The sequence below is a fragment of the Myxocyprinus asiaticus genome, chromosome 18, assembly GCF_019703515.2.
Source record: "Myxocyprinus asiaticus isolate MX2 ecotype Aquarium Trade chromosome 18, UBuf_Myxa_2, whole genome shotgun sequence".
NCBI lineage: Eukaryota > Metazoa > Chordata > Actinopteri > Cypriniformes > Catostomidae > Myxocyprinus > Myxocyprinus asiaticus.
Genome location: NC_059361.1, coordinates 8,802,501 through 8,822,799, shown reverse-complemented (window position 1 = coordinate 8,822,799; position 20,299 = coordinate 8,802,501). Strand labels below are relative to the sequence as shown.

The following is a 20,299-nucleotide window of genomic DNA, read 5'->3' as shown; positions in this document are numbered from 1 at the left end:
GGGAAGGAAATGTAGAGACTGGACCTCTTGGAACTTTGAGTACTCCTGGACTACTACACTGAGATTCCACTTGCATTGGATGGTTGAGAAACTCCCATCACATTGGTTGAAAACACCCAAAGACTGGGAAATGCTCCGAGACCTATACTTCCGGCTGAAGGCACTAAACTTGAAAAAAATACATTTAAGACTAGAAAAACAAGAAAACGCTCTAATCTACATAAATGAATTGAAAACATGCGTAATGAACAGCATGTAACTAACTTTTGCTTAAAAAGAAGCCCTAAAATGCTGTGCAGGGACTTAAATCGGTGAATCGTTTAATTGGTTTATTTACATAAACTATCCAAACGAACTGATTCACTAAAATGAATCAGACTTCCAAATGCTACATATGAGAGAGAGGACCGTTTAATTGACTCAATGTAAAAAAAAACAGTGATTTAGCGTTTTGTCTTGTTACTAAAAAACGACACCATTCTTATGGTCACGTTATGTTAGGTTAGTAGAATTTAATGGACTCAATGAATGTTTGCCCAAAATAAAAAAACAACAACTTAAAAACAGCGATATGGCGATTTGCAGTGCTACACTGCAACTTGTTGGAAAAAGTAGCTTGTTACTGAAAAAGCAACGCTATCTTGAAAACAGCTAAACTACTGTCATGTTACGTTACGTTAGTAGAGTCGCTTTTAGTTATTTACTGCCCAAAACTACACCGCAACTCGTTCAAAACATAGCGACACAGACACTCATATATGAGTTTGTTGGGAGGCACTCTGGCCTGGCCTAAAACAAATTATGAAAAGTCATGTGATGATGGATCATCTGTGCTGAAGGTCTTGTGCTAAAAAGTTCTTTCTTTCTTTCTTTCTATATATATATATAATACTTCCTTATTGTGTTGACAAAGGTGCAAAACAAAGGCTAAAAATACTAACTGTACCATCTATGCCAAATCATTCTACAACAGCCTGAAATGAAATATGTTGTAGTTCGACAAAAGTTCTCAGAGCTGTTAGTGTAAAAATTTATTGTTTGGCTGCACCCAAAGAAACAGATCTGATAGGAGGAAGACAAAGATAGAGAGAGACAGAGAGAGTAAGAGCTGGCACAGCTCCAGGTTGGTTTAGCGTGGCTCCTTTGGTTTAAGACGCACGGCTCTAATGTTAGCTCAGCTTACTGATAGTATGACTGGTTTGGGTTTCTCTGAGCTTTTTGTCGCCACTCGCCAGTTACAAAACTCTCAACTCCCCCGCCCTCCTAACCATGCGAGTATGATTCATACAGCATCGCTCTCTACAGCACAGATATAAGCCATCAACAAGCAGTCAATCATCATCTCATATTAATGTGTCAAACTCACTTAGGACAAGAGAATGAGTATAGATTAAGTTGTCACTTAGTAGTAGACTCTTCGAAAGATGTACACATAAGTAACAGTTGACGAATGCACAAGGGATAGGAATCTTTTGACGCAAAGGTGCCACAATGCCACAAATGCTGTCCACTGAACTTAACTTGTACTGAACCCAGAATATTCCTTTAACTCAGTTCCAAAACCTAGACAGCATTTTAAGATATCACAGACATTATGCTAACTTCTAAGTGGCCATTGAGACCAAACGCCTTCCTGTGGCAACTTGACATGGTCATCTTGGAATACTTCACAAGATGGTAAAAAAAAAAAACAGTGAGACGTTGCACAACAGTCAAAAATGTCCGTCCAGTGTGTTTACATAGGAAAAACAATTGAAAAAGCGCACAGACGTACAAAACATGTTTGGTGTGAATGACATAAAACATCTCGTTTCGGTCAACATCTAAGGCAGCATTGTATCCTTCATTGGAGCATGCTTTGCAATGAGCTTTGCAAATAAAAATAAAAAAACATTTAAGGTGGCATACGAGTCAAGAGATTCCAGTTTTAGGTACACACTTATTCATTTTCAGAACTGAAACGCATTAACACCCAGAGCATTATTTTGTTTTATTAATGCAGTTTGGACAAGACTTGCTGTTGATGGTCAAAGTCGGCCTATACGTGACTAGTGAAATTAGAATTTGCATTAAGTAAGAACCATCTTCAGTATATTAATTATACAGAGACAGATAAATAGATTTTCTGACTACTGTGCATTGCTAAATTAAACCAAACGCCTGCAGTATTGTATTTCAGCGCTGTGAAGAAACGGAAAGACCGGCGCTCACGTCGCGGGCAGCTGTCGTCTATGATCCACAGCCGCTGTTCAGTTCCTGTCGGGCTAAACAACTGCCCCCATGCACGAATGATAAAGCACAACCAAAACACCAGTGTCCACCCCTCCACGCTGAGCTGCTTTCCATTGCAGAACACGTTTTGAAAGTGTCCTTCACATCTGTTACTAATGAAGCGCAGGAATGTTTCCTCTCCTCACAAAAAGGTGGATCATTACCAGAGCAACAACAAAGAAAGATGATGATTTTGGTTTTTATGATGCCGTGACGAACGACAGGAGGAGGACAAGATCAGGACGTCATCTAGAACGCTGCCAGCGGCGATAAGCTTAGAGCTCTCAGACATAACAGAGCTGCAGTAAGATCACCTGGTTTGAGAAACTCAAAAATGACAAACTGGCAGCATACGTTAAGCTAAATTCCACAAATGTTTTTCAGACAGGTTTTGGTCTGTTGTCTGACCAGAGCAAACAAAAATCACATTTAGGCCCGAGACACAATCTATGCAAGTACGAGAATGCAAATGTCTCGCTAAAAAAGGTCAACGTAATGTGTTACAATGGAATTCACTATTACAGTAAACTGTCTTCTATAGTCTGTTTTTTCTTTCAGGTCAACTACTGTCATGCCAGAGCAACAGTTGGAAGATAATAGTTTTGTTTTTTTAATTAAAAAAAGAATAATAAAAATTACTAGTGAAAGAAATGGATAAATTATGATCAAAGACAAAATAGGAAAAGCCATGGATGAATATTTACCGAGTATATCCATGACATATGACAATTTTCACCTATGATTTTGGAGCAAAACCACAGGCCAAAAAAATAACCTTTGAAAGGTGGCAGTCATTATTTTATTTTTACACAGAGATAGGTATGTCTATAACTTAAGTCAGTTGACTTCTGCATCCTTTGTTGCATTATATGCGGACGGTGCGAGTCCAAAAATTGGTAAAAACACTTTGTGTTGTTTTTCCAAAGTTGGAGTCCCTATAACTCCAAAAGTATTGAAGACATCTTAATATCTGGTTCAGAATAAAGTTCCTAATTCATGGCCCTGTATGGTTAAATCCCAAAGATATGGGGCTCTCAGTGTGACTCCATGTTAAATTAAATTTGACATTTTTAATGTTCAAAAACCAAACGTGGGTCACATGATATGAAGCTAGTTTGTCTTGTCCAACAAAACAAAGGACTGAATTACAAATAATTTAGAAACTACAAATTTACCTTTTATATATTCACATTAAAATAAATGTAAAAAAAACTAAATTTTCAAGTCTAAAACATTTTTCAAATCGTAGTTCTGCTCCAAAATCATAAAGGCGACAATTGTTATTTTGACTCCCCAAAATTACTCAGTAAATATTAATCCATGGCATTTAATATTTTGGCTTTCATTGTCATGCGTTTCTTTCTTCAGAAAAAGTATTCACCAAAAACACATTTCAGCTGAGGATGTTTCTGTAATTTGGTTGATTTGACATGGAATAACCTTATTACAATATACAGTGAGGTCCAGCTCTTAATCTACTTTGTTGTACCATTTGAACAATATTACTTGGCAAAAGAATTGCATATAGTGATTATTATTAGTAAATTTACTAATTTACTGAACATGGGTATATTTTGTCAAACTGCTGTTGCCACTGTTTAAATAAAGGAATCACTGGTCAAGGCTGTGCATTACTTTGAATTTCCCAGACTTAAGCCTCTGCTTTATTTTGCGCCTAGCAACACCATTTAACCACTGTAATGCACTGCCTCAAGTTGCATACTGCTTCAACCCTGCCGTTCAGCCACTGTTTCTCACAATGTCTCCTTGCTGATCAATATATGTCTTTCTGTTGATCTACTCATCCATTTTAAAGAGGTACACTCACTCCAGAGCGCCTGTGGATTATCTCTGGGGTTTCCCATTCATAGCAGAAGGAAAACAGGTGACAAAACACAAATGTTAAACACACGTCTCTCAGACAGCAGTGCAGACTCAACACATGTGCTGTATGCAGCTGCCATATATGCTTATCTCAGCATTTAGTGCTTGTATTCGACAACACATATAATCATTGTGTTTTCAAACAATCCCGTTAAATAAAAAGCAGTAACATGCCTAAAAATACAAGAATTCCACCACGAAAGCAGACCTTGAAGCAGTAATGAACACCACCAGGCCAACCTTTGTAGATCCTGAGCTTTCTGACGAATACTGCTGTTGAAACCGAGACTCTGTTTCATACCAGTCACGTACGTTACCTCTCTAGAATTCTTCTTTTAGATGCATCTCAAGACCTGGTAACAGTGTATGGCCCCCTGAATTCAGACCCCTGCTTCAACTCATGACTCCATTTCAGCTATACGCCATAAGAAGGCACGGCTCGGGTTTCAAACGCACGTGGTGCATTGTGGGAATTATGGCCAACTCTGCTACTTGGCTCGCTGGCAGACCTGACGTGGATAAAAGCTTGACTGGGTGTCTACGTATGATTCAATGATGTTTGTGATGAATTGTCTTATGGAAAACACATTTTGTGGCTGTAATGGATTCTAAAAGCAACTTTTAGGTGACAATACAAAATTGCAAAGAAAAAGCAGTGTTTAAAGGAAGTTAACCCCAAAATGAAATTCGCTGTCATTTACTCACTCTCTTGTTGTCCCAAACCCGTATGACTCTCATTTGACAGAATGCTAGCCTCAGTCACCATTCATGTTTATTGCATCTTTTTTTTTTTTTTTCTTTACAATGAAAGTGAATGGAGGATAACAGTTTACCTAACATCTCTTTTGTGTTCCTAAGAAAAAGGTCAAATGGGTTTGGAACAACATGAGGGTGAGTAAATGACATCAAAATTTCATCTTTGGATGAACTGTCACTTAATGAACAAGTTTGGTTATAAATGACCAAACATTTTTTTTAGTCTCCATTCATTTGAGGTTGTTCTGTGTATTTTCCAAAGCAAAACACAGTTTACATTCCATGATACCCAACAGAACCAGACTGGAGAGCATAAAAATAACCCTTTTACGAATTTATGAGTGAGCTCTAGCCATATTAATCCACAGCTCTCTGTACATTACAGCGAGTCATTCTTTCCTCAAACTAATGGACCGATTAATATCAATAACATCACTGCCAATAATACAGTAAAAAACCTATAGAGACACAAAATAAACATTTTGGAGAGATGTCTCCTCTGAGAGCACTTACACTTGTGATATAAACATTTATTGCTGCTTTGGACAAAGTAGTTTTTGCAGTTCTTAATCAGGTTCCAAAGGAAATCCAGACAATCATCACAAATTATAACCAATCTCAATTAAATTACATTAATAATTTTATACTGAAGAGCCAATTACGATAATCCAAGAGCCGTTTTCCCATAACACTGACATAAAACCCCAACCAATAACGCTATAAATTCATATTGGAAAAACTAGATTTTTTTAAACATTTCTGAAGAAATTGTGAGTGGTGCTTGCCCATTCAAAAGTCACTGTTATGATGCCAGGATGTTGCGATAAACAGTAAAATAAACAGACAGTGTTTTTCAGCACTGCAAAACTGCTACTAAATCTACAGCGCAAGACAAAGCGCAACCAGTGTAATCAGATTCCCAAACAAATTACTTTTTGAGCTAGTTTTTATAAGAGAATAGCACAACTACAGCGCTACCAGTGTTGTCAAACTCCCGAACGAGTGACTGTAATGAGCCATATCTTTTTTGTGAATTAACAAGACTTATTAATCAGTCTGAGCTGACTGGATAAATCTGACTGAATTAATTGACTCAATGGAAATAACCCAAAAAGTGTTACTGTGTTATATGTACTTAACGGGTTAGTTCACCCAAAAATGATAATTCTCTCGTGATTTACTCACCTTTAAGCCATCCCAGATGTGTATGACTTTCACTCTTCAGCAGAAATGAAGTAAAGATTTTTGTAAGCACATTTCAGCTCTTTTTGTCCATACAATGCAAGTGAATGGGTGCCATCAGGCAACTGGCAATTTGACAGTCCAAAAGGCATATTTAGGCAGCATAAAAGTAATCCACACCAATCCAGTAGATTAATTAATGTATTCTGAAGCAAACCAATAGTTTGGTGTACGAAACAAATCGATAATTAAAACATTTTTAACTTAAAAATTGTTGCTTCCGCCCAGCGCTGTATTGTTGTTTGAAATGACCTAACTCTTACGTGACATTTGTTCCTCTGTTATACACAAAGACTTCTCGCATGAACGCACCATTTTGCTTACGTCACGCGACAGCAGCGAGACGTGTCGACTGCTGTGAAGTTTTCATTATTGATTTCTTTTTTACGCAAACCTATCGATTTGCTTCTGAATACATTAATTAATTGATTGGAGTCCTGTGGATTACCTTTATGCTGCCTAAATATGCCTTTTGGACTGTCAAATAGCCAGCAGACTGATGACACACATTCACTTGCATTGTATGGACAAACTGAGCTGAAATGTGCTTATAACAATCTTCACTTAGGTTTTGCAGAAGAAGGAAAGTCATACACATCTGGGATGGCTTAAAGGTGAGTAAATCATGAGAGGATTATAATTTTGGGGTGAACTAAACCTTTAACATTTAGTTTTGTTGTAATAAGTGAATAATATGATAAGAAAAAATCTAAATGATCTTCCAGGCATTTAAATATATAATAAATAATAAATCAGTAAAATTCCTTGAAGCAGCGCACTTTGGGAAAGAAAAAAAAAAATGCAATATTTACAAATACAAAAACTTTTAAAATTCAATAAAACAAATAAAAAAACTTGGCCTGCAATAAATCTGCATCGCTGGTAAAAAAACAAAAAAAAAAACAATTATCTACCAGCCACCTTGGCTGGTAGGCTAAAAAGTTCATTTCGGACCATGAATGGCAGTAGTACATAGTGACTCACTTCAGCTGTCACAATTATAAAATCTGGCTGACGATTAACCTAATTGTCAAACAATTAATAATGACGATTATTTGTATGTTTAAGGACTTTCACAATTATGAGGGTCATACAAATATTACTTAAGGTGTCTGTGTGCATCTTACACCTTAAGAAGTTACTTATTTATATTCCACATGGAACCCTATTTTGATATAGGGAGATATGATTTCCTTTAAGGCTCTAAAAACTTAAAATATTGAACAGAGGTAAAATGACATGAAATAATATTTCAAATACTGTTGTATTTGGAACCCAACCAACCTGAACAGCTATTCTATTACATTATATTATATTAAATAGTATAATATTTCTGTCCTAAAATCTTCCATTAAACCCACGACTCCTTATTTCGAATGAAGGAATGATGATTCTGTATGTGTGGAAATAAGTTTCTTTATTCTATCATCTCCACAGAAACAGAGCAAATGGGCATCTCCTCGTCTGTGTTACTGCATGTCATTAACACTGCGTGTATGAAACCACAATGACCAAGAACATTTGCCATTATGCATCAGAAAAGTAAAACTTTTCTTTTTAGACTTGCTTACAGTTTCGCGGGAGTTTGGCGCGATCCTCCACGGACACAGAGTGCTTCAGAAGCGGTTAATCTTCAGGAGACACGGTGCAGGTCAGTGTGATGTTCGGATTTCATTTGGAGTTCTCACAATGCAATAAGATTGGGAAATGGGAAATGATACAAAACAATGAACTGTTTTCATGGCATTTCTAGATTCACTTAAAATTCCCTTGGTTTGGTGTCATCAGCATAGCCACCATATTTTGGTTTAAGCATAATCTAGTTCAAAAACCCACGGTAATTCCATAAAACTTTGGTACATATTCTGTCTGGTACAGTTTCAAATGGAAAACATATTCAGTGATAAATGCAGCCTGTCCGTGCAAGTGACTTATTATTATTAATGAAGACACGACTGCTTAGGGTTTTTCCTCTGCAAATGAGTTTGTACTAGTTACCTCAGAAACCAAACAGCAAGAAACTGCCCGATGTACCACCCTCTCCAAAACCATCACAGTTTCAGACATCAGGCCAAACCAAGCATCTAAACTCACAACATTCACACTTACCACAATTTGAGGCTATTTATACAAGAATGCACAGACACTATTACACCGCGTACTAACCAGGCATAATGGGATACGATTCCAGTTACATGTAATTTGTTTGACCACACTGAATGCGACAATACTGTGCAATGTGAATCAGTCACAGCCAATAAAAACATATTTTGTATGTTATGTGTGGTGATATTTTGGACTATTGAGCACCGACTATTGATTCACCGTGGGCGAACCACAATATAGAAACCAAGCAAATGACAATCATCAAAATCCATCATCCATCCAAAATTATCCATATAATGAAAATGAATAGTGACTGAGACTGTCATTCTACCCAACGTTTCCTTTTGTGTTCCACTGAATAGGGCTGGGTAAAAATATCAATTTTCAGAATGCATCGCGATCTTCATCTGAACGATCTCGATTCTTAAATCCCAATATCGATCTTTCACTCTATGTGGCAACCCTCTATAATGCAACCAAATCTCGATGATTAGCCATAGCTAGTAAATGTCCAGATTTCATTCAACAGTGATTGAATAGTATAGTGGAGAACAAGTTATTAGCACAGAGGTCCTTTCACTATGTGTTAAGAGAAAAGTGCGGCAAAAATGGACATTGTAACAGAAATGTACCCATATTAATCGAAAGCTTGTCAATCGGAATCGAAAAATCTGTATCAATCCCCAGCCCTACCACGGAAGAAAGTAAGTCATGTGGGTTTGGAATAGGGATGTGCCAGGGTGGTCAACTAATCGACTAGCCTAGTCATTCAACAAATAACTAGTTGATTAGTGGGGTCGACTAACATTAATATTTTTTAGTGGTAGTGGTTTTAATAGGATTCTCAAATCAATTGAGAGATGCCACTTCTCAAAGAGCATTTTTGCATGATGACTTGCTGTGCTTAACAGTGAATAACAGTCAGCACAGTAAAACCCTCTGCAAGAATTTTTGTCACTTTAACGCTTAAGGTTTATTCCATTTCTGTGCTGCTGTTATAGCCATCAAAGCAATGCATCAATGACAATGACAGTATTTGGGGTTATTTGGAGTCATTTTGGGGTCAACTATCCCTGTAAGCTGGGATAAGAGGAAGTATTTTAACACTGAACAAAACTACACACTGCAACTTTAATATAAAATGTTTAAAGGAAGATTTTCTACTTGTGGCCTTTGGCTAACTTGGAACAAAGTGACCTCTGAAAACACAAAGCTTAAAAAAAGAAAAAGAGTCTTGCATTCATACTCAATGACCTCATTGCTTACTATAAGCAGCCCTGACGGCTCTGATTCTGCCATGGATAAACCCGTAACAGTGAGAGAAGTCATTTGTTTTGAGTTAGAATGTGCCCTTTGTTCCCAAAACCTTTGGTTTTAGTTCATGACAAAAGCAGTGCAGCATGCAGTGCGCGTTGAGGAAAGCCCTGCCAGTAGAGGCGTCTCGTTAGGGCATGTATGTTGAAGGCGAAACTGAACCTTCTGTGAAACTAAGAGCCCTTCCTGCAACACCTGTTTTTTGTGCTGACATCATCCCGAGGTCACGGATGTTTGATGTGCTTTCTAGAGATTTTCAGATACGTTTGAGGCAATAATGCCTAAAAATGACAGGTAAAGGAATGTGTTAGGCTGCTGTTTTACAAATACTCTAATTCATGATGTTTCACTCCGTAATTTTTGTTTATCTTAAATGAACATTCTGTGTAAAATGTAGCCTAAGTTAAGCTCATGCCACAAACGCTGTTTGTAAAAAAATGCACTTACAATGAAAGTCCATGGAACAATCATTGTACATTTGCCACATAGACTTAAACTGTAAGGACATTCATTTCAATGCTTTGTTTTCACTGGTAATTGAAAGTATATCACAGATGATGTTGAAAGAGCTTAAAGGAATAGTTCACCCAAAAATGTAAATTCTTTTATAGTGTTGTCACGGTACCAAAATTTCAGTAGTCGTAACGATACCAGTGAAATTTCACGGTTCTCAATACCAATTTCGATACCACAGTAAAAATATGCTAATATTATAATGTGCTATTGAAAACCAGTTTAGTTATTTTTATTATTTAATAATTATTTTAATAACTACAGTTTAATAATAATGATTATATTCCAGAACTTTCCAGAACATTTTTTAAAGTTTAATTTAAATTTCATCATCCAATTTTTTGGGGGGCCTGGGTAGCTCAGCAAGTAAAGACGCTGACTACCACACCTGGAGTCGCAAGTTCGAATCCAGGGCGTACTGAGTGACTCCAGTCAGGCTTCCTAAGCAACCAATTGGCCCGGTTGCTAGGGTGGGTAGAGTCACCTTGGGTTAACCTCCTTGTGGTCGCTATAATGTGGTTCTCCCTCTTGGTGGGGCACGTGGTGAGTTGTGCGTGGATGCCGCGGAGAATAGTGTGAAGCCTCCACATGCGCTAGGTCTCTGCGGTAACGCGCTCAAGCCACGTGATAAGATGCACAGCTTTACTGTCTCAGATTCTGAACTGAGATTCGTCCTCCGCCACCCGGATTGAGGCGAGTCACTACGTCACCACAAGGACCTACAGCGCATTGGGAATTGGGCATGCCAAATTGGGGAGAAAAGGGGAGAAAATCCCAAAAAAATAAATACATAAAAAAAAAAATCCTCATCAAAATGGTGTCTAATATAACTTTTTATAAAAAAAATAAAAAAAATAAAAAAATTGCCAAACTTTTATTCAACAGCAGTCTTGCTTGTGATACTTTGATTAATTACTATTATTATTATTACAGTGAATATTACATTTTACTATAAAGTTGTAATACATTTTTATTAAATTTCTTCAATTTCAGGCATCTAGATTTTATTCTGAATCGTGCTTTTATGATGACGTGCGTTTTTTGCCGGATGCTTCACTTTTCCGGATAAAGAGTTTACGGCGCAGTGTGATCACAGAAGACTTTTAAGTCATGTCTGATATCTCATCTCTTTACACTAGTCTTTGAGGCAGACAAATTAAATGTAGGACACAGTTTTGGGAGTGTCTGTATTTTAGATTACTGGTGTTTGTGTATGTGGTAATTTTGAAATGTTGTTATGTTGTAAATTTTATTATTGTGAGCACTTTGGTCAACTCTGTTGTTTTAAATGCAATATAAATAAAGCTGAGTTGAGATTAAAGCACAAATGCTGTGATTTTAATTATATAAATATATATTTTACATGTGCTGCGTGGTTCACAGTGGATTAGTGCTCTGCTCTGTCATCTCATACAACCTGAATGATTCTCAATGTCTATAGTTTCTAGTGGATGAGCGGTCGGATTTATTTAAAGTACGCAGCTCTTCCACAGTAAGATTGCAGCGGTTTAAGAAATCAAACTAGGACATGTCAATTTTAATTTGATTAACTGTCCATTTCAGTGTACAAGGAGTAATAGAGCGTTCAAAATAAGCCTGTGAGCATTTTAAAGCAGTCGTGTGTCAGTCATATTGCGCGCCGGTACCGGATAGAGTCGGTGCTCGGAACTACCAGTACTGCAGAAACACTGGTATCGTTACATCTTTTTTATTTTAGTACCGACTTGATACCGAAGTACCGGTACTTTTGACAACACTATACTTTTATCATCTACTCATCCTCATGCCATCCCAGATGTGTATGACTTTCTTCTGCAGAACACAAAAATTTTTAGAAGAATATCTCAGCTCTGTAGGTCCATACAATGCAAGTGAATGGGATCCAACACTTTCAAACTCCAAAAAGCACATAAAAGCAGAATTAAAGTAATCAATAAGACTCCAGTGGTTTGATCCATGGCTTCTGAAGCAATCCAATCGATTTTGGGTGAGAACAGACCAAAATGTAACTAATTTTTTAACGGTCCATCTTGCCATTGCAGTCCCTAGGCACAATCACAATTTCAAGTTCGATTACACTTGCTAGTGCTAGTGCTAGGAAGTGTTATCAAGCTTGAAATAATGATCACCAAGGAGACTGCAGATGTCAAGATTTATAGTAAAAATTGAGTGACATTTTGGCCTGTTCTTACCCAAAACCGATTGGATAGCGAAAGGCTTCGAAAACTTTGTCCATTACCACATACTTTGGAAAACGATGATGATAGGAAACTGAAAACTGAGTTTTCAAACGAAAACACATTAGTGTGGACATGGCCCAAGTATTTAAGTGTAATTAAAAAATAAAAGTTTCAAACATTGTTACACCCTGTCTACACCAGATGCGTACAGTGATGCAATGCAACGACTTGAGGCGGTCTACACTGAAAGCATCAAAATGAAGATTCTAAATGATGCGCAGACAGCCTGGACCAATCAGCTGTGAGCTCTAGTAATAAAGTGTTTGGAGCTCTGCAGCACATCAGCAATAGAACGGGGCATCCGTTTACTGTCGGCGCAATGGACGCTTCCAGTTTAGACAGTATGTCTGCACAATTAATCAAAAAACTAAATCGCAATTACTATTACGGCTGCCACGATTATGTAATCGTGAAAACTGATGATTACAGCCATAAATTAATCCTGATCCTTTTGTGTCAATGGTTTATATTTACAACAAATTTTTGCAGTGGTTGAGTATTCTAACCAAATCACAGACATGTCTGCCAATCGGAGACGCTTAAATTAAAAACTACTAATGGTAGTTTTTGATGTGTATTTATCAACCTGTTATGTCACACAGACATACTGAATCAAGTAAAAACTGGTTTTGTCAATAGTTCCGAAAAAACATACATATATTTCTCCTATACCATAGATATCCCTTTAAAATAACTTTTATTAGGCTCAACATTAACAAACATTACAATACTTAATAAGCACCTATTATGGTTTTAAAACGTGCCTAATTTTGTTTTAAAGGTCTCATACAATAGATTTACATGCATCCAAGGTCAAAAAACACTTTAATTTGCTCCTAGTTTAAATTGCAGCATTACCTTTTTTTCCCCCAGTGTCAAAAAAAGACCCGTTCAACGATCCGTTCTAAAGGATTCATTCTAAACTCCTCCTTTCAGAGAGCCTACTCTGCTCTGATTGGTCAGATGTCCCAGTCTGTTTTGATTGGTCTACCACTTAGTGTAGTGTTTGAGGGCGGGTCAAAGCAGTTCACGAGCAGCCAATTAAGACCAGAGGCGGGTTTTTTGTTACCAAATTACGTAGGTTAGTACAGGAAGTAAGTCTGGAATTACTAACGACTCGTTTCAGGTGTTCAGAATCAGTTATTTCTTTTGGGAGTCAATAACTCCATTTGACTTTTTTTACATTCACAAACAGCTATATAACACACTACATGAAAGGTAATATTTGAAAAAACATAATAGGTGCTCTTTAAAAGATGCTTAAACTTAAGTGCAGCTCATATCCACCATTAAAATCTGCTACTCTGAAGAACCCTGCGGTTGCCTACTTTGTGAAGTCACGGTAATTTAATCTTTTTTTAATCATGATTACAATATCATGACAATAACAACTATGATTTTTGTCATAATTTTGCAACTCTAGTTGACAGCGTTTTTGATTACAGGAAAGATATGCTTTTTACACGAATCTCGCATCCGGTGTAGACAGGGTGTTAACTTAAAGGAATATTCCAGGTTCAATACAAGATAAGCTCAATCGACAGCATTTGTGGCACAGTACTGATTCCCACCCAAAAAATGTTTGACTTAAGATTTAATGTCAACAAACCCTAAAATCCTAAAACGACTCTAAAAATGAACATGTAAGTGCTTTTATAAAATAATAAGCTTCATATTTCTGCCTTTAAACCCTCCAAAAATTGGCCCCATTCACTTCCATTGTATGTGCTTCACTGTATCCTTGATTTTTGCTTTTTTTAAAGAAAAGGAGGGACGAGTCGAAATAATTTTTTGTGGTTATCAACATTATGCCACAAATGCTGTCGATTGAGCTCAACTTGTATTGAACCCGGAATATTCCTTTAAACACAAACTTCAACTTTCAGATAAAGATCATGTAGAAGTTTTTTTTTTTTTGCTTGTTTCAGACAAAATTTACTAATTCAAAAAACATCCATGAACCATAACTGAGAACTCCTAATCAGAGTTCTGTTAAAAAAAAAACCACATACACATATATACACACTCGCCCATCCCCCATGAGAAGATTCCATTGTGACATTCTAAACTGCAATTGCAGTCAGCAAGAGAATGCAGCATATTCTGAACAACACTGGAATGCTTTGTTAGGGGGATATCTTTCAGCCTGCTGGCACACACAGACCACTGGCTCTCGCTGTATCCAAACCTAGCTGCATGCAACCTTGAAAAGTCCCTCTGAACTGTGCTAAAAGGCAAAAGAAAAACAATTCTGCATTCACAGACTGTTGAAAGAGGAGAAGTCATCATGTATTATTGCTAATTCATGCAAAATTACTCGGAGATTGAGAAGTGAAACTTTAATAAAACTGAGGGATTGACAGCTTGCGCCTGACCTGAACATTATTTCCATAGCAACAGTATTGGCCAACAACGCTGCTCATATTCCAAATGCTGGTCAAAAAAAGAAACAGAAGTGATTGTGTTTCACAGGATGCAGTAATGCAGTGTACAGTTGTGTCCTGCAAAACACAAGCATACTACTGCCATTAAATGCATTTCAAAACATTTGCAAGCAAATGCAAAGCAATTCTAATGCCTGAAATGCCATACTTGCCATTTGATTCAACAAAAATGAATATATCATTCAGACAGAAAAGACAAAATAAACAAAGAAATCCAGTGCACTTCCTTTCTAGTCTCCAAGAAGCATAATTAGGTCAAATCCACCTATCTCGTGAGTGTAGTTTTGAAAAGAAATCACACATGCTTGTTGCATTGTCAGACCATAGAAAACAATCATGTGAAACTCCCTTATACAAACTGCTGCAGCCTCCATTAAGCAGCGAGTCACGCTTTTTCTTTCATTTCCAAACTGAAAGGACCCAAACAGGAAATACATTCCACATGAACTCAGAAGCCATCGCCAGTGAGCCAGGCTACAATAGCTCTGAGGGGCAGATCGTCTGTTTGCAGTACTTTACAAAAGGGGGTTTAGCTAAAACCCTGGTGGAGTTTTTGAAGCAGCACTTATATTGGAGCAAAACACAATGAAGTTCAAAGAATAGAGCGCAACTGACCTACTCGGAGACTAATCACAGACTGCTGAGGAGTCCAGGGTGTAGTGTGTGGAAAATAACAATTATATTCACACTGCTTTGAAAGTACAGTAAAAATGCTATTTTTTTTTATTTGCAAACTACATTTTTCAACAGGTAAAAATTATTCAAAATAATGCTAAATCCAAATAAAATGCAACGAACCACATAATCATGTAAAGATAAATATATTTGTTAATGTTTATAAGGATGGATAAAACACTTCCCAAATCTTTCGCTGTTAACATCAAATGTTGTGTCAAGTCAAACTCTATATTTTGGGGGCAAAATGTTGGCTTTCACTTGGAAGAAGCTAGCCAAATTAGGCAGATGCCATCATGGACAGGTTACGCAACATGCCCTCATCATTCGAAACCCATGAACGACATAGGCTAATATAGGGGCAAAAAAATTGATTTTATGATTGTCTGTTTTTGTTTTATTTGGTCGATTTGATATCGATTCTCAAAAGCCATGGATCAATCTTTTACTCTTTGCACAACCCTCCACTGCAATGAGGAAATCAACAAAATTTTGCACTATGCGACCAAAAATTTATATATTTGGCAACTGGCTGGTAAATGTTTAGATTTCACTCACCAGTGAATTAATTGTGTAGTATATTGGTGGAGTATTCAGCAGCGAGATCACTGCGTGTTGAGAGTAAAAGTTGTTCCGTGTAATGTGTCTCCAAAGATGAGATTCACGCAACCAATTTTTCATTGTATAATGTCTCATTTAATATTCTTTCTGTTCTTTAAAGTCAGGTGTTGATCCTAAAAATTTTGTTTTTTAAAAAACATTTAATTCTAATCAGGAATAACGCAGAGATAAAGCCATTCAAGTCTCTCTCGATAGCATGCGCTCATTTACAGAAATGCCAGTTTTCTTAAAGAGACAGTACCAGTTTTTAGCAAGTGTTCAACAAATCAATGTAAATACCTGCAAATAGTACAAATTATGCAATTAAACAATAAAAATGTGACAAAATATATGCACTATATTTTAATATTTATTCATTAAATACATTGATTTGTTCATTTTTTAAAAGCTAAAATGTGACCAAATGATGAAAAACTAATAAAATATCATTAGTAAAATTTATATTTTCACATTGTACCTAGTTAAGAGGGTCCCAATGCGGAAGCGTCTGGCGGATGACATTGCTCGTTCTAAACTTTGAAACGATTGTTTCTTTGAATGTACGGAGCGCAACTCGCATAGTTTCCATTAACTTCAACCCAAATCATTATCAAAGGACATAGATTATTTACTCTAGCCTTGTTTATTCTTAAAGAAGGGAAAAACCTTTGTAACTTTTGTGTGTACTGTCTGCCACCTGAACTGCATCAATGTGCCCTGTGTCTGATACCCATGCCGCATCCTAGCCGCAATGCAGCATGGCGTTTCTCATCCGGTGTGCGACCACCTTTAAAAGGTCCCCTGTATAATTCAGAGCATTATCTGGAAGATAAATTACTTCATATGAAAGAAAAAGGGACATTATAACTGAAATATACCCATATGAATCAATCTCAATTGAAATCGGAATTGAAAGTTTGTGAATCAGAATCGAATCAGGAAATCTGTATCAATACCCAGCCCTAGATACAACATATCCAAAATAGTAGGGTTGGGTGAAAAAATATATTTTCCGATTAATGGCGATTTTCATTTGAACGATCCCGATATCGATTCTTAAAATTCCAAGATCGATCTTTTACTTTAACATTTACTTCAGTTCTGGTTGTCTTGATTATTATGTCTGTTCAATAAACAGCAATTGAACTGCATAGTTTGGGCTTATTGTTAATTTCTGTAATTAATATCTATGTAAAGCACCAAGTTAGAGGGTTCCCTGTATAATTCACAGCATTAGCTGAGAATTTCTTACGTAAGCAAAATTGACAATATAACAAATATAGGCTTGCAAATAAATCTGAATCAAATCATATCGAAATCAAAACTGAATCAAGAGCTTGCGTATCTGAATCACATCGGGAAATCTGTATCAACCCAGACTTACAAAAATAGATAGACTTTAGAAATCCAAAATACACTAAACCTGGTTTTACAACATGTTTAGTTCTGTATACCATACATTTTGTTGAGTTATAAATGTGGGAGAAAAAAATATTCAAAATAAATATTTATAGATTTTACTGTTTACGTTTAAGCACATTTTGTTTACTTGTACGATCAACAATTGTGGTACTGAAGGACAAACCGATTCAGAACCACAAGTGTTTAGTACATCAAAAATACTACAGAATCAGGTCAGATGAAATTAAAAAGCAACTGCTCCTGCAAACTTTCCCAAAATATACATTTAACTGCACACAGCAAAGTGAAATTTAAGATACTTACAGGGTTACACTAGTGAGTATAAATACCCCGACAAATTCTGAGAGCTACTGAGCCCAGAACCACTAGAGCAGGGGTTCTCAACAGGGTTGGTACCGTCCCCCTGGGGGCGTTCAAAGGATGCCAAGGGGCACTAAGATCAAATAAGTAGAGACGGGGGCGTTAGGTTACAAATGGGGGGCGTTTATCAGTCATAATAATCAAATTTATCATCAAGTGCCTTTTTGCATTAAAACGTTTCTCTAGACTTGCTGTGTATCGGTTGATTATCAATTATACGGGTTGTTACGCATTTGTACCGTGGTTCATCTGATTTTGAAGTCTAGCGATGCACCTGAAGTATCTGGTTTAGCAGCGTCAAATACACAGGCAGAGGCACAACCTCGGATAATGCACCTGTATGGCTCTGTCGATGGACACGGCTCAATAGACAGAGCAGCATGAGCGCAAAGAAGGTGCGTTTTTACTCGCAGACCGGTCGCGAGCTCTTAAACTCGCAGCTTTGTGAGAATCAGTGAGAAGCATGGCGTGAAAAAATAACTGGTTTACTTTTTATAGATGTTACGGATAACCTTACTGTTGTTGATACGAGTACATTTACATCTGCATCCAACTCTAAATCAATGTTGTAATGTAGAATGAGCATTTTAGTGGGACAAAATATGCAATATTACTGGTCTTTTCACATATTTTTTAAATAAATGAACAATATCACTTTTATTATTAGTTTCAGTCTTTGCATTTTCATTTTATAGGCTCCAGATATAGCCCTCCATCTGTTTGAATTCAAGAAACGCAAGGTTTGGTCTCACATTCATGACGCGTAAGCCTGCTGAATTTATTAACAAAACTTTACAATTACACAATGCATCGAAGTTGCATCGAGCAAATTAAGCAAATCACTCAAATACTGAGTTTGGTGTTTTATGGTACAACAAAGTCTCCACTTTCAAATTATGTCACATGATTGGGGATTGCTGGTAGGGGGGCCTTCATCAAAAACAGGTTGAGAACCACTGCACTAGAGGAATCTGAATCCTACCGACACCCGGGTGGGTTTGGAAGCCAACAGATCTTCAGAAACACACAAATAGTTCCAAATATAATTCAAATATTTAAGCAACTCTGTCTGTGATCTTCTGGACACTCCCTCCAGCAAATGTAAACCCAAGCCAACGTAAAAAATGACCATCAGAACCAGTTACCCTGTGTTAAACTCTGATTACAAAGTACTGATGTCTGATTTCAGATGGGGTAATAACTTGTTTGAGACCCTTCAATACCCTGAAAATTAATGATTTGTTCCACTGTATCCTTGTAACACCATAAAAACGCCAACTGAAGATGTATAGGCTCGAGAGCCTTCAAAACCCTAAAAATCACCTAAAACCCACTTAACACCCGTCAAGGATTTGGGCGTGCATGACACCCGTCGGGGAGTCATTAGGGTATTGAAGGGCTGCAATGAAGCGCATCAGTGTTTTTTCAGGGCGTTATAGGGTCTCTGGTGATTTACTGACCTGGGGCAGTTAATTACCCCATTAATTAGAGTAATTAAGACCAGTCCATTAGACTACAGTACATATTATAAGATTTAAACGGCTCGATGCTTATACGGATTAACCAAAACCCATTTACAACCCACATACACGCCTGCCTTCGTTAAAATATCACTTTAAGCGCTGTCCTGGTGTCATTTCACCCTATTAAAAGCACTGAAATTATGTTTTAATTTTTTTTTAGTGAAATCCATCAGTGTTTGTGAAGCTAATCTCAGTTAGCCGTTAACACCCGTCGCTTAAACGGATTTTACATAAAACACAGCCAACACGTCGAAACACACCCGATTTCGGCTGCTTCGAGGCGGCTGGGGTAGACAGACACGACACCTACCTGCAGTGGCTCCGGGAAAGGCGTTTATTGGTGTGAAAAACAACCCGATCGGCGGTCGGATCACGGCATCACTAACCAGCTGTTTGTCTCCACCCTCCTGTCTGTGGAGAGCGGAAATGACGTAGAGCGGCTTCCGCGCGCGCTCTCGAGTCACAAGCTCGCGCACGCACAGGCGAGGCGCGTGACCAAACATACCTCGGCGAGCGAACACGTTTTTAAAGGGATAGTTCACCCAAAAAGGGAAATTCTCTCATCATTTACTCACTTTCATGCCATCCCAGATGTGTATAACTTTCTTTCTTCTGCAGAACACAAACGAAGATTTTTAGAAGAATATTTCAGCTCTGTAGGTCCATACAATGCAAGTGAATGGTGACCAGAATTTTGAAGCTCAAAAAAGCACATAAAGGCAGCATAAAAGTAATCCTTAGATTTAATCCAACTCCAGTGATTAAATCTATGTCTTCATTAGTGATATAATAGGTGTGGGTCAGAATCAGATCAATATTTAAGTCCTTTTTTTACTATAAACCTTTTTTTGTAGTAAATTTGTTTTTTATTGAAATATTGATTTGTTTCTCACCTAAAGTGATTGCATCGCTTTATATTAAACCCCTGGGATCTTGTGGATTACTTTTA

General features: G+C 37.3%; 1 protein-coding gene across 1 annotated transcript in view; it reads right to left on the bottom strand.

Moving 5' to 3' along the window:
• Nucleotides 1-19,759, bottom strand: part of LOC127455976 (granule associated Rac and RHOG effector protein 1-like) — a 49,170-nt gene extending 29,411 nt beyond the window's left edge. The window contains exon 1 of the mRNA XM_051724209.1: nt 19,661-19,759. The gene's annotated coding sequence lies outside the window, so the exon portion shown is untranslated. The remainder of the gene's footprint in view (nt 1-19,660) is intronic.
• Between the last annotated feature and the right edge of the window lie 540 nt (nt 19,760-20,299).